The sequence below is a fragment of the Pseudophryne corroboree genome, chromosome 10 (genome assembly GCF_028390025.1).
Source record: "Pseudophryne corroboree isolate aPseCor3 chromosome 10, aPseCor3.hap2, whole genome shotgun sequence".
Taxonomy (NCBI): domain Eukaryota; kingdom Metazoa; phylum Chordata; class Amphibia; order Anura; family Myobatrachidae; genus Pseudophryne; species Pseudophryne corroboree.
This window is the reverse complement of record NC_086453.1, coordinates 119,703,854-119,717,711: the sequence shown is the minus strand read 5'-3', so window position 1 is coordinate 119,717,711 and position 13,858 is coordinate 119,703,854. Positions and strand designations below refer to the sequence as shown.

The following is a 13,858-nucleotide window of genomic DNA, read 5'->3' as shown; positions in this document are numbered from 1 at the left end:
ACTTCGACCACTGTGTGTGTGTATATATATATATATATATATATATATATATATATTTTTTTTTTTATATACACACAGTCACAGTATATATAGCTGGGAGCAGGGCCCGATTATAAGAAGGGCGATAGGGGTGGTTGCGGTGTGGGGGGAAGGGGGGGTTATGGCTGAAGTTTTGCCTAGGGTGCCAAAAAACCTTGCACCGGCCCTGGCTGTAATTGCTGCCAAAGGTGCATCAACAAAGTATTGAGCAAAGGCTGTGAATACTTATGTACGGTACACATGATTTCTTAGTTTTTTATTTTTAATAAATTAGCAAAAAAATCACAAAAACACTTTTTTTACGTTGTCATTATGAAGTATTGTCTGTAGAATTTTTAGGGAAAACATGAATTTATTCCATTTTGGAATAAGGCTGTAACTAGTGATGAGCGGATTCGGTTTTACTCGGTTCTCAAGACAGAATCTTATTGGCTATCCAAAACACGTGACATCAGTGAGTCAATAAGACTCGGTTTTGAGAACCGAGTAAAACCGAGTAAAACCGAATCCGCTCATCACTAGCTGTAACATAACAAAATGTGGAAAAAGTGAAGCGTTGTGAATACTTTCCGGATGCACTGTACAATGAGCTAGTTAACATGGAATAAATATGAATTTATGAATGTCAATAAATCGTAATGTGAGGTGAGCAAAATATCCCACGCAGTTCCATAGAAAATTTGTCTTATTTCATACTTGAGCGCAATATTGTGCATGTTTCTCTGGCGGAATTTGGCCTTAGGGTGATCTGTGCGAAATTCCCCATATCATTTTTTTTTTCAATCTACACCACAAATCAGAATGGATTGACACAGCCATCATCCCAGCTGTAATGATAGAGTATGAATTCAGTGAAATAAGGAATGAACAAATACAGTATGAAATGGTATTCAATGGCAAAGCAAAAGTATAGTTGGAATATCTTATCACTGAAACTTTGTACCTCTGCAAAATCAGTTTGTTCATTAGCAATCATAATGTTATTCCTGTTTTATTCTACCATCCCACATTCAAAGGTGCATACACACGGTGAGATTCGGGTTAACTTTGATTCTCACTGTGCGATAGGTTCTAGGGGGGTCATTCCGAGTTGATCGCTCACTAGCTACTTTTTGCAGCGCTGCGATCAGATAGTCGCCGCTTATAGGGGAGTGTATTTTCACTTTGCAAGTGTGCGAACACCTGTGCAGCCGAGCTCTGCAAAAAAGTTTTGTGCAGTTTCTGAGTAGGTCTGAACTTATTCAGCCCTTGCGATCACTTCAGCCTGTCTGGTCCCGGCATTGACGTCAGACACCCGCCCTGCAAACGCTTGGACACGCCTGCATTTTCCCAAACACTCCCAGAAAACGGTCAGTTGCCACACACAAACGCCTTCTTCCTGTCAATCTCCTTGCAATCGGCTGTTTGAATTGATTCTTCGTTAAAGCCATCGCTCAGCAGCGATCCATTTTGTAACCGTATGACGCGCCTGCGGATTGTGGTGCATACGCATACGCCATAGTGACCTGACCGCTGCGCTGCAAAAACCGGCAGCGTGTGAACAGGTCGGAATGACCCCCTAGGTTGGTATCGCAAGCACATAATGACTGTGCTTACGATACTGACTATGTGCGATTTTGGCTAAGTGTCAATTTTGACTATCTTTTCTACGAGATAGATAAAATTGACTTACCTGCACAGTCTATCTAGGCTTGCGATGCCAATCCGCGCATCGACATCGCAAGGTGACTTTCAGCTTGCAATCTGCACTAACTTTTCTTACGATTTTGACTGTATAGTCAAAATTGTAAGAACAAAATCTCACCGTGTGTACACACCATAATACTGATTGTGGGACTTTGAATCTTATCTTTAGCACATGAGTTTCCAGACTTACAAAATTTTTTTTAATTATAAGCAGTATTCTCTCTTTTATTACTCTAGATGACCTCTACTATAGTGATCTGTAGTGCCCTGAGTCTTGCAGTCACTTAAATTGCTTGTTCTTCTATGTGAGGGAGAAAGAGATAACATAGGGAGTGTTTATAGAGCATATTATCTTGCAACATGGTTATCCATATATCATGGTCTTCTCAGTATTTATGAGTTATACTGAAACAAAGCCATTGCTACTACCATCAAGTAGGCATTAGTTGAGCAGTGCAGTGACAGCCATACAATTAAGAGAGCTTTTCACTGACCACCATATAATGTAAAGTTGATTAGAGTGACTGCCATATAATCCAGAAAGCTTCACAGTGACCACCATATATTGCAGGGAATACTGCATGGGCCACCATATAATATAGAAAACATCATAATGGCAAACATATAATGCAAAGAACATTACAGTGGTTTTCATGTAATGCAAAGAATGTCATATTGACCACCATTTAATACAGAAAATATCACAGTGACTGTAATATATGTAATGCAGATAACATCACAGTGACCAGCATATAATGCAGAGAACATCACAGTGAATGGCATATAATGCAGAGAACATCATAGTGACCCCCATATAATCCAGAGAACATCACAGTGACTGACATATAATGCAGAGAACATCAATGTGACTGCCATATAATACAGCGAATATTAGAAACTCCTTTGATGGCATGGATACTAATATACACAGCTGCTTGCTTAATTATGTGTGTGAGTCTCTTTTTATAATTAAGATAGATAATTAGTGTTTATCTCAGCCTGTCTAATTCATAAAAGAGGAGGGATTTAAATAATTACCCTTCATAGACTTGAGTTAAGGATCATCTCAGAAGCAGCCTATATTTTTCCAGGCACCTTCTATGTGCAAATATTGAATGCCGTTATGGGGTGCAGGTGTACTGGAAATCAGTGGATAAGTATTTATGATCTATTTTAGGTCTGTTCCTATTGAGAGTACACCAATACTTTCATTTGTTGGGATAAGCTACTGAACTACCCCCACCCATCCATTTCCTCCACTCCCTGGTGTGACAATAAAATAAACTTCTGAATGCCACCTGACCTTCCTTGCTAGCATCCCCCTCCCCTATCCATCACATTCCCTGTCTGTCCACCTACCTACACTCCTGACTGTGAGCAACAGTTTATCTTTTTATAAAAGGGGGGCAATGGACAAACTTTAAAGGACAAGTGGAGAAGTTGCCGGCGGCAACCAATCAATCAGATTCTTGTTATAATTTTTTAAGTACATTCCATAAAATGATAGCTGGAAGCTGATTGGCAGCAGTGGCCAATTTCTCCATCTGTCCAATGTAGAAACCTTTTGGCCACTGGCTCAGGGTTATTTCTAGAGATGAGCGGGTTCGGTTTTACTCGGTTTTACTCGGTTCTCAAAACCGAATCTTATTGGCTATCCAAAACACGTGACATCCGTGAGCCAATTAGATGCCGTTTTGAGAACCGAGTAAAACCGAGTAAAACCGAACCCGCTCATCTCTAGTTTCACAGATAAAATGTTGTGGTTCTAACACCACCCCCAGCTGTAGCCTCATACACATTGAAGCTACTGAAAATAGGTGTGCAAAGCCATCAGAGCAATTGGGCAAATCTATGGCTTATTGTGGTATGACAAGGGAGTATATATAAAGGCAATATCACAAAACAAGAGGCGCATATTTGAGCAGTCTGGTCATGAATGACCCCCTGTGTATAATTATTTAAAAGTTCAAACAACTTCCGCTCTTGTACACTGTTGATTCACATTATACACTGTGCTTACATAAATAAACCTAATTGCCTTGTGGGTCCCTGCAGAGAGAAATTCCAACACTTGAATCAATAACTTGATTGTATTTTTAAGGACTAGCTTTAAAAGTGGTTGAAATGGATTTTATTTATTGAAAATTGGCAACTGCAATTCCCAGGCATATTGTGCTAATTGGTTTATTTATTTATTTGTTTCCTTTTCTTACTAATTACATTTTAGTGTGTTATATAGCCCTTACCTGGTGTAACATTAATACTTCTTATGTTTTGTTCGCACATTTGCAGTGATCATTCCCTGAGGTCTTCTGTCCCATTTCTAAGATCTATTATTAATGCTCAGAAAGAATGGAGGAATTACAGTTGGCGCAGGTTACCTGCCCCAATTTCACCATGCCCTTGGCCTTATTCTAAAGAGAGAAGACAGGTGGTTTGGAGCAGAGTACAACAGACATTGTAATACATGACAATCAATTAATAAAGCTGAAATAAAATAAATAAATAAAGCTACTTTATTAATTGTAATATCAGTTTCATAGTTTATCCAGACATACAGTATTGCTTTATCTAAAATAATTTAGGATTTGGATATTGATACATGGATATGGTCATTTATATCTCCTGAACCTACGGTCAAAGAATGCTCCAGTCCCTCACCTTGTGTACCATGCCACCTTGTGACTTATTTACTGCACATTCTGTTAATAACATTTTAACTATTAATCTTAATTTCTTATAACACTATTTTGGCAAATCTAGATTGCAGGCCTTGATCTTAAATAGGTATTTGACCATCTATCCCACAGTTCACATCATAGTAAATGACAGGTCACCAAGTAGTGGAGAGAATAAGGCCACAGCCCTTTTATTTATCAATATCCACCATAAGCTGGGCTGGCAACAGGAATTTTCAGGCCCTGTACACTCATGTCTTTGTCCCACTCGTCAAAGAAAGACACGTTAACCTTAATCATGTATAGACACACGACAGGAGGCAATGCAACTAGTGTGCACAGCGGCATACATTAAAACCACTGATGGAATACATACCTTTTACCGGCAGCCGGAATCCCGGCAACCGGTATGCCGGCAGTGGGTCGAGTGCTAGAAAGCCCCTTGCGGGCTTGCTGCGCTCGCCACAGGATCTATTCTCCCTCTATGGGTGTTGTGGACACCCACAGAGGGCGCAATGCCTGTGGCGCCAGTATTCCGGCTGCAGCATTTCACCGCCTGTCAGGCTTCTGGCGTCGGCATTGTGCCCGTCGGGATCCCGACAGGCGGTCTCGTGCTCGCCTCCCCCACTGATAATAAGTGTAATAAATTACTTACTGTCCACAACATTCCATACCTCCCAACTGTCCTGATTATCGCGTTTTTGGGCACTGTTCCAGCTCGGGCCGCAGTGTCCTAAAGTGTATGTGTATGGAGGAGTTGCGAGGACCCGTCACCCCTGTGAATAGATGCTGTGCGCATTTTGACATTCAGACCATATTGACATCCTGATGTCTACATTCTGACATTTTGAATGTCAACATTTTGACTACATACTCTGCAGAACAGAATAGCGAACGTTCCTTAATAATTACCAGGTGATGTAATAGTACATACAACTTTACTAGATCAATATTTTTCTTTCTTGCACTTATGAGATACAATCACAACATAAATCACCCACTGTGCATTTATAAGAGTCTTCTTAATGTCACAGAAGCAAAATATATTACAACATCAGTAAAGCAAAAATATTTCCATTTCATTTGTGGTCAGTGTCCACTGTGTGTTATTTTATTATGTGGGTTTTTAGTATACTTACAGTACATGAACAATTTTTAAAATAAAGAGAACATCTTACTGTCAGTCATACAGTGTCCTTGTGCCTGCATTACTACACTGCAAAGTGCCCCCGTTTCACATCTCTCTCACTGTCACACCATTATATGTCACAAATTCACGGCCATTGTTAACCAAAGCTTATTTCCCCATCAAACAAAATAAACAACTAATATTTTAATACTTACTGTATCATTAAACTGGCATTTATTTTAATAGCTATTTAGTTACTTACAGTATACTGTGCAGTTATTTTATACAATTCCGTGCCAACCAAAGCATACTACCCTTAAAAAAAATAATTTTAAATTCTATATTCATTGAACTCTCAATTTTCACTGCTATTTATTTATACATAACCGCCACTGGGCTAGGACATTCTGTAGACGTGTGGGACAAATTTTTCTAAGCGACGGATTATAAACCCTGATGGTTTTGTGGCAGTTTGGCAGCAGTTTTGCAATCGACTAATCACTGCAAAACAGCAGAGAAAGCACGCTTTATAATGGAATAGAACATAATTGAATAACAATGCACCATCAATATTTTAGACCAGACCTCCTGAATAAAATGACTAGCCACAGATAGGCGTGTTTCCTGAAACAGCAGGTAAATTAATTGATTTTGACAGGCAACAATTGATTGACAGGAATATCATCCAGTTTGGCAATGGAAGATTATGATGTCTCTCACCAGACATGACTCTTCTGTAACAGCGATACATAAACAAAAATCTAAAACAATGTAAATAATGGACCCTACTGTGTGGTGTAATGTGTATAAGGTATACTACTGTGTGGAGTAATGTATATAAGGTATACAGTATTTTACCATGTAATGTGTATAATGAAGACTACTGTGTGGTGTAATGTGAATAATGTGAATAAGGGGCACTACTGTGTAGTGTAATGTGTATAAGGCACACTACTGCATGGTGTAATGTGAATAAGAGGTGTACTATTCTGCGGTGTAATGTGAATAAGGGACACCACTGAGCTGTATGTAACAGCGCCTCTGTGTCTACACTCAGGCATGCGTCTTCTGAATTTTGCATGCATACACAATGATGTTTTTAGTAGTGATGAGCGGATTCGGTTTTACTCGGTTTTACTCGGTTCTCAAAACCGAATCTTATTGGCTATCCAAAACACGTGACATCAGTGAGCCAATAAGATTCGGTTTTGAGAACCGAGTAAAACCGAGTTAAACCGAATCCGCTCATCACTAGTTTTTAGATATAGGTTGTTCATAAACTGAAGTTGACATGTTCCAATATATTGTGTTTTCACTATAAAAACTAAAGGGAATCTAGTGATGACCGATGAGTGAGTCAACATCTTTAGTACAGTATCAGTACCTGATTCAGATGTAGTTGTTGTTCTGCTGCTGCTGTTGCTATCTTTTGCCGTTTGCAATTGCGATTATATACTAATATAGGCAGAAGCTAACCTGAGCATAGGGTCGCTCACTGCTGCCACATAATTTTTATCCGCTGGCGTACAATTGCTGATACATTGGTACCATCATCGCAAATCAGGTCATGTCGCAGAGTCTGAGTGCCTTTGTAGACGCGCAGGTTGAGCTGCTTCCCTGGGATGCAGAGGGCTCTCCAGTAGCAAGTAAGCAGCTGCTAATTTATGCACACCCAGAAATGTCATCTGAATGGCCATGACGCCTGTGTTTACCCGACCACTTCCCATTCCCACTACCAAAAACTGTCTTCCTGTCACTAACTTTGCGACTAATCCATTGTTGCAACCACCATTGCAATTCACTCCCTGCTCGTGCGCAGTGAGGCTCAGAGGCATGCGCAGTAAGAAAACACCAACCAATTTGCGTACAATAGCTTCTTTGCAACCGTGCCTGAATTAGGACCTACAGATGGGTCCACATTTATCTTGACCTTTAATAGGATTAACTGAGACTGGCCAGTCGGACTTAAACCCCTGCTGTAATGACTTAATCCCCTGCTGTATTGTTCCCTGTATTGTATTGCAGTTGAGAACAATAGATGAAGGGTTTATGCTAAGTCATGTTGTGCCTAGGCGCAGAAAACTAGTCAAGATAACCGTGGACCCATCTGTATGGATCTAATTCAGTAAGGATTGCAAATTCTGCTTTTTAGCAGAATTTGCAATCCTTTGACTTGCATGCCGGGGCCGCCCATCGCAGGGCAAGGCCGCCCAGCATGCTACACGCCTACCCCAATGTGGCCACCAACTAATTGAAATCGCGCCGCAATTAGTGCCCGGTCACAGAAATTACAGAAGCCTCCTGCAGGCGCAGCCTGGCTGCGATGGCCGTAGGGCCACCAACATCTTTTTGATCGGTACGCAGCGGCCCCGATAACACCGCCACCACGACCCCATTTGTAAGCTGCCGCCTCCCGCAGTGCTCCGGCTCCGCCTTGCAAGCAGTGACAGTTGGTATCCTCCCCTGGCATGCTGGAATTTGTAGTTCCACAGCCAATGGAAGTAAGTAAAGGAAAAAAGTACAAACTGTTTGATTTTTATTGATATAATTCCCATTTCATACCTATGTGAAGAAAAGGTTATTTAAAAGGCCAGGCTTTGTGAATGTAAATATCAGTAACATCTGTATGAATGCATTTCCCCTGCTGATGCTAACTGGATGTGACAAACAGTCTCCCACATGGTGCTGTAAAGTGTATAATGTGCTTGGAAGGCCTGTCTGAGCTGTCACTGTGCTAGCGTTAGAGGGATGAAGAATTGTCCACATGGGAAGAATAAGGGAAAAGTCTTGCGTACTGAACGGGTTAAAGCCGCTTGCAAATAATGGCTCTAAACTTGATTTAAAATCTGAGTCACACATTTCTAAAAGGTCTCTCTAGAGCATATATTAGAAGAATCTGTATAATGCTATGCTGCGAAAATAGATACATAACAAATAGCACCGTTTAAATGTGCTCCTGATTTTCCACAGTATACAGCAGTAACAGTAGAGGTAACGGAGTGTCTCTGTGCAAGTGCATAGATTACGTCTTATTTTTGTGCATCTGTTCTGGATTCAAGCAAGTTGTTCATCTGAAAAGGTATCTGGATGATAGTGCTTGTCGACCTTCTGACTGTCAACCTATGTCAACACCAAATAGGGTGCATATGGTCGACATGGTCAAAATGTCTACATGATCAAAATGTCTACATGATCAAATGGTGGACATGACAATTGTCAACACATCATATGGTCGACATGGGTTTTTTTTTATTTCTTTTTTTTTCATTGTTAGGACTTTTTCATACTTTACCATCCACATGGACTACAATTCATAACGGTAACCTTTCCCAAAGCACAGTGAGCAAAGCAGTGCATTAATTGGGGGTCCACATTGTGCATGTCGACCATTTGGGGTCGACCTCCTGACTATCGACCAGGGGCAGCTCCAGAATTGGGGCTGCAGCTCAGTACAAATTTCAAATAGGGGAGGCAGACCAACTGCCAGTGAGTAAGTTTGAAATGACAGTTGGTGTGGCTCCCATATTTGAAATATTATCTTACCTGCAGCCCCTCCCCTGGAGCCGCCACTGCTGTCGACCTCTTCAAAAGAGTAAATTATTTGTAGGGTTGATCAGTGTGTTCTGTATACTTTACAAAATGGATATTTGCCTTCTTTTGGGACCTCCTCTTGGAGGCGAGGTTCAAGTGGAAAGTGTAAGGGGCATGTTGATGCATTTTCCCATCACGCAGCAGGTGGCAGGACCCAGTGGTGCAAGTAGAAATATTTTCTTAGTGGTACGGAGTGCTAAAAAATGGGCGTGGCCATGTGTTGTGAGGGGGCGTGGCCACATGGCACAAGTGGGAGTGGCTACATGACACTAGTGGTGAGGAGACACTACAAAGCCCCTTTTCTTTGCACTCTGGAGGCAAGACTAGGAATATATAGTACTACCTCCAGTATAATATAAAGATATAAATATATATATTAATGCCCCCAGTGTAATAACAATATATAATAATGCTTCCATTATAACAGGAATATATAGTGTAGTAGTGCCCCTGGTATAATAGAAATATATAGTAGTGTCCACAGTACAATAGAAATATGTAGTAATACCCCCATAATAACAGACATATTTAGTAGTGTCCACATTATATTAGAAATGAATGCTCCCAGCAACAGACGCTGCAGGAAAGTGCAATCAGGCTCCTCTCTTCATGCCAGGCACAGCCGCCAGAGGAGGAAGTGTGATGTGGCGTCATGACATCACCGTTGCGCTCCCAGTAACCCTGACAAACTGTGAGGCGCTGTCATGCTGCCAAGCACCATGGTCTTGTTACTTTGTGGCGCATTATAATTGTGGTAATGGTGGTCACGGGTGCAAAGTGTGTGACAGGTGGTACTGAGTACCTGCTGCCATATTCTTAAGGGTACTCCGTACCCAAGAGTGCCCGCATACTTGCACCACTGGGCAGGCCATGATGATACAATACTTATATACCTCAGTGATATTGGAGCAGTAGGATTTAACGTATTGCTTTATTGAGCCAGCTTGTGGGGATATGTGCACATGTGACCCAGGCTGTGTCCCACACGCACTTATGCAGTGGCACTGAAAGATGGTGATAGTAGAAGGATTTTAGTGGCATGCTGTATGTACTGCTGCACTCCTTGTTAAAGCAGGGGGAAGCTGTAGCAAGCAGGAACCAGTGAATCTTATTGCCGGCACGGTTTACGTCGACTGGTTAACAGTATGCACATATATATAGTTCGGCTTATAAACTGCCACTAGTATAATATGACTCTCTTTCCATATTGAACAATGCAAGAGGTTAATTCAGTAATAAGCAACCTGATACACTTCAGAGGACGCATGGGCAGCACTAGAACTTACAAAAGGGCCACATATACCATTCAGCTCAGTGATACTGTAAGTTACAATAATAGATTTAATAAAAGAAAAGCTCTCCTATCAGCTGGTATTTTATACATATGTTACAAGCTATGATAAACAAATCTGACCATAATAAAGGAAGGCGCTAGGGTCTGCAGGTGAAAGGTTGCATGTCCGCTTATTGCCCTAGGGCCACCTGTTGCCAATCCCTGGTTTGAAAGCTCCGCCCATCTCACACTGCATTAAATCTGGCCCATAGCTTTCCAAAGTGTTCAGCAGCTAATTACACAATGTGAATAATAAAGCATCATCCTACTTTATGTCATATGAAATTTTTGGAGAGCACATACTAGAGTCTAGTAACTAGACCATAGCACGTTTTAAGTGAAACAATTGTATCTATTGAACTTGCATTATAATGTATTTGAGTGTTTAAATCATTTTATTGTACTTGTTCTTTATTTTCTCTTTGTTGAGCTGTGTCTTCATCTTTCCTCACACGTTCTTGTTTTATCCTGTCTCTTTCTCTTTGAGAATCTTTCTCTTTGAAGCCAGTAACCTGTAAGGAATGAGAGATTCTCTTGAGAGGTACTTAACAATTACTGTAGATAATTATTCATATCCCTTCTCAGAGAACCCTAGAGCTTCTTTCTAAAGATGTTCTACATTCCAAATACTGTAAAGGGGACATTGTCAATTGCCTTGGGGATATCTGTTGCATCATAACATGACTACCACCATTGCGGCTCATTATAAATTAATGTTACAGTTATTTCAATTAATAGGAATATACGCACCAAATAAATAGTAGGTACTTGTCAAAGCCCAAAGCTAATAAGTCAAATACATTTTTCAAGTAATGGGTCTTGTAGTAATCTGGCTAAACACTTCTGACAAAAGGTGAGGGGCACTGGGAAATATTTACATATTTAAAATGTCCCTGGGCAGTGACTTTCTGAAATGATTAGAGTGTGCCTAGATTTCCCTATTATTATTGGAATTTTAGTTAATGTATGTACAATCTTCTTTAAAACAGAATGTGTAAAGATTCATACAGTGCATACAGTGCGGCTAGTATAACGGTCCGCCATCTTTTTATTGGTTGAGTGACTGTATGGCAGCTTTGATGTCACATTAAGTAAAATACTGAATGACTTGAAGAAATAGGGGCACAACACCCATTTTTATTTATTTTTTTAATGATGGCGGTCGGCGTCCCTTCCCCACTCCAAACTGCTGCAGCATGTCATTCATGCTGCGACTTAGGAGGCACTGCGACCATCGGCACAGACCGATATCTGCACATGCGCAGTATCGATCCTGTCTACATCTCAACACATCAGAGATGTAGACAAACCATCGGCTTACATACATCCCCGAATCTGGTTCCAAGTTTTAAGTTGATTGTGGTGCTCACATTACATCGACTCAACATGCTATATAAGAAGCTGACACCTATGTCTATAGATACATAAGCTAACAATCACATACCTTCCAACATTTTACACATAAAAATCGGTACAAATTAGGAAAGGGGGCGTGGCCACGGGCAAAGGGAGTGTGGCCACGCCCCTTTTCCTATTTAGAACACAATAACAAGCATTAGCTAAAATGGGAATAAACAATAAAAAATCTAAATAAATATAAGTCCATGATTTCATTTATGATTAAGGATATTACAGCGACGTTCCAGAACATGGAAGTCTAAACTCTTTATGATGACGTGTTTTGGGATGCAACCACATTTGAGTAACCCGCCCAAATATTTTCAGCGAATAACATTTTTAATTTGAAATCTTTCACCCAAAACTGATTCATTTAATTCCTCTTTGTTATTAGTAACAAATGTGCATGTAAGCCATGTAGAATGATTGTATTTGTAATGACCCAATAACTTAAAAACAAATGAAAAATAGATTAGGTATAACTACTTCTTGAACAGACACAACATGGTAAATACATCTTTATTTTAAGGAATTACTTATAAAAATCAAAATGTTTCCAATAAATAACCATTAAAGTTTACCTAGCTTATACTGAGAAGCACTGTCCTCTCTTTCTATGGACACTTATGGTCCATACGAGATGTTGGTTGGGCAAAAAGGGCAAAACATTTAGGACAATGGCCCCAAGTCAGACCTGATCACTGCTATGACGCAATGCACGCGCGCGTTGCCAAGCAGCAACAGGATGGTGCGAAAATTTACATTGCACGGCTGTTCACAAGGTGATTGACAGGAAGAGGATGTTTGTAGGTGGTAACTGGCCATTTTCAGGGAGTGTCTGGATAAATGCAGGTGTTCCCAAGCATTTTCAGGGTGGGTGTGTGACGTCAGCTCGCACTGGAGGAGTAAGTATTGAGCTACGCACAGAATGGGAAAAACATTCAATGGCGAGTGTGATGCGAAGCGGTTTTGCAGCTGTCCACTGACATAGAGGAATTTTCACACAGCATACACATGCAATCGCACACTTGCTATCTACAAACTGGGCGGCCACTATCTGATTGCAGGACAGTGTAATTTGCAGCACAGCGATCAGGTCTGAATTAGGCCCTATATTTACAAATGTGGGTAATTCTGGATACTGGTGGACAATATTTTGCTAATATTAAAGAAGATCACAATCAGGTGAATGTGTTATAGAGTTATTCCTCAAGTTTTCAGAAGTGGGTGTTTTAATTATGTTTTGTTTTTTTAAAAACGTGCATTTTTCCCATCTCTACACACATTTTGTCGTGTAACATGGGTTCAGCTATGTCTTTGTGCCATAGCTGCTAATTGTTCACGACCTTGATCACAGGGCCGGAAACAGAAATCTTGGGGCCCAGTACGGTGATATCTCTGGAGCCCCCCCCCAGATAAATATTTCTATACATATGTATAGCCAGGGGCGGATTGGGATCTAAAAGTGGCCCTGAAAAAATTTCATGAAGTGGCCTCATGTGGGCGGCACCAAATCAATGGTAGGCTGGACCAACACCAAAGTAGGCGGGATTACACCACACAGTAGTATTCGTTATTCACATTACTCCGCACAGTAGTGTCCGTTATTTACATTACACTGCACAGAACCCTTATGCACGTTACGCCTGACAGCAGAACCCTCATGCACATTATGCCACACAGCAGAGCCCTTATGCACGTTACGTCACACAGCAGAGCCCTTATGCACGTTACGCTACGCCACACAGGAGAGCCCATATACATGTTACACCACACAGGAGAACCCTTGTGCACATTACGCCAGACAGCAGAGCCCTTATGCACATTACACCAGACAACAGAGCCCTTATGCACATTACACCACACAGGAGAGCCCTTATACACGTCACTCCACACATGAGAGCCCTTATACACGTTATGCCACACAAAACCCTTTTACAAGTTACGCTAGACAGCAGAGACGTTATGTACATTATGCCACACAGAACCCTTATACACGTTATG

General features: G+C 40.9%; 1 protein-coding gene and 1 long non-coding RNA gene across 2 annotated transcripts in view; one reads left to right on the top strand and one right to left on the bottom strand.

The window, feature by feature from the left end:
- Positions 1-13,858, top strand: part of PRKCG (protein kinase C gamma) — a 948,319-nt gene that overhangs the window by 443,274 nt on the left and 491,187 nt on the right. The window lies entirely within an intron of this gene.
- Positions 10,833-13,858, bottom strand: part of LOC134965080 (uncharacterized) — a 38,829-nt gene continuing 35,803 nt past the window's right edge. The window contains exon 2 of the long non-coding RNA XR_010188302.1: positions 10,833-10,968. This is a non-coding gene — a long non-coding RNA (uncharacterized LOC134965080). The remainder of the gene's footprint in view (positions 10,969-13,858) is intronic.